At 34.0% G+C, this 2,105-nt stretch overlaps 1 long non-coding RNA gene across 1 annotated transcript; it reads right to left on the bottom strand.

Annotated features, from left to right (window-relative positions):
- Window positions 1-313: 313 nt before the first annotated feature.
- Window positions 314-2,105, bottom strand: LOC122586359. Its single transcript, XR_006321965.1, has 2 exons — window positions 2,003-2,105; window positions 314-622 (listed from the first exon to the last, which is right to left on the bottom strand). It is a non-coding gene; the product is annotated as an uncharacterized LOC122586359 (long non-coding RNA).

The following is a 2,105-nucleotide window of genomic DNA, read 5'->3' as shown; positions in this document are numbered from 1 at the left end:
GGAATTAGCCCAACATGATGATGATCTCTGATATATGATGATTTCAAATTGGGTAATTAGATGTATTCCCGTTTCTTGCTTATGATGATTTCAAATTGGGTAATTAGATGTATTGCCGTTTCTTGCTTTTAGTTAATGTTTTGAATGATCCAACAATTAATGTGTCATCTACACGTTAGATTGTTCTGTATACAATTGCATCAGGATCGATTTTATATTTTTATGAGAAGCATCAACAATAGCTTGTCCTTTGTGGCCTGATGCTGCGTGTCATTCAAGTAGGCAGGGACAGTGACTATCCCATTTTTTATGGTGGTTCGAAGTTCATTATTATTAAATACTATATTAATCTTGACATAAATGTCTATTACATTTTTTCAAGACAATCACATTTTTAAACGCCATATACACCTACATTCTCTTCGTCTTGTTTATGACCATGGAAGAGATTTCTACAGCAGAGAATTACTTCACTTCGTTTTTGTATGAGACAACAATCACGGGTTTGTCTCGAGGGCCAATGACAACTTCAAATGGCTAGTGATTCATGACTTCATGTCACTCATCAAATCACTTAGTACCGATAGATAAGAGTACCGCCTTCCAATTAGAGATTTAGCATCTACAAAGATTTACATAATAAGAATTATCCAAACAGACTTAGATCAAAATATACACATATATAAAGAAAACTCACAAAAGTTAAGCATTAGAAGGTTTTTTTCTTTTTAATAATAATCGAACTAATTTAAGCTATTAAGAGTAGGCAATTGTTTCCGTACAAAAGAAGTAGCAATGCCAACATGTATTTTGAATACTGCTCCAAAACAGTATGAGGGTCTATGAAACAGAACTATGTTAATGCATGTCTCTTTTGAGTGTATATTTTCTGAATATAACGCAAATCCTAAAACAATTCTTTTAAACAGTAGTATTTCAAATTTTTTCAAACCCAATAAGGCATTAACTTGGGTTATACAGTTCCAACTCTTGGCAGCATTTATGGTAATGACAGTTTTTTATTGTATTATTAAAATAACTTGTTGCTGTAATTATCACCATTTAGGATACATTGTGATCATCTAGCCGGTACATTCGTCGCTTTTTGAATGAATAATCCCTTAATAATCTTTGATAATTATGAAATCTTTTCTGGTAACCTACACATCTGGTACAACATTCAAACATTTCAATTAAAGAAACTAAAGATACACATATGTTGTCCCCAAGTAGTCGACTTTTGCCTTACAGCCCTTGCACTTGAAAAACCTGTCTTCTCGTGTAATACATTTACGACACTTGCCACCTGAACACGTGTAAAGGTACCAACTATTTTTTGTACGAATGGACGTGATCTCCACAGTGTTTTTGAATGCCACAGACAGGATAGATATGAGGATCAAACATCAGGGTTTTTTTAAATATTTTTTTTGTTTTTAAACACGCGTGACAAAAAGTAAAAGAAAAACTATAGATCCAAAATAAGAAACCCAGAAACACCACATGACATGCTTTTTACTTGGAACATTCACGGGCCCAAACCAAAAAGCTCATACAAAGTGCCGACCACAGCAGTGATTGACTCACTGTATTCACCAACATGCACACAACAAAACTGAAAGAACAACACCAATGACTCAAGCAAGAAAAAACATTGGTAAAAAATAAAATACTATTTCGGATGAATGGGGAATTAAGTCGCTCTTTGATCTGCAGAAAAATTTAGGATTTTCATTCTTTTTATGGGGACCGTAACGAATGATAACCTAATAGAAGTCTTGAATGTATTACCCTCCCGAAACATATTTCTCAATACATGTGGCCTATGTATTGACCCGCCCAGTGCTTGCAAATCTATGCTCATCAGCAACCGTTTATTACAGGATACTGGATATGATAATAAGGAGGCTACTTATAAGGCGTAACTTTAGACTAAAATATCATCATTTTACACAAATTAAAAAACACTAAAAACATGAGTAATGAAATAGTAATTGTTTACCTGCCACTTGTTCTATTCTGAGAAGTTGAGAACATCTTAGTCTTTCTTTGTATCGCGATCCAAGTGTTTCTCTTAGAGGCGTATTTGTTGCATCGAAGTTGCC

The sequence above is a fragment of the Erigeron canadensis genome, chromosome 2 (assembly GCF_010389155.1).
Source record: "Erigeron canadensis isolate Cc75 chromosome 2, C_canadensis_v1, whole genome shotgun sequence".
In the NCBI taxonomy this organism is placed as follows: Eukaryota; Viridiplantae; Streptophyta; class Magnoliopsida; order Asterales; family Asteraceae; genus Erigeron; species Erigeron canadensis.
The sequence above is the reverse complement of the archived record's forward strand: the minus strand, read 5'-3'. Positions and strand labels throughout refer to the sequence as shown.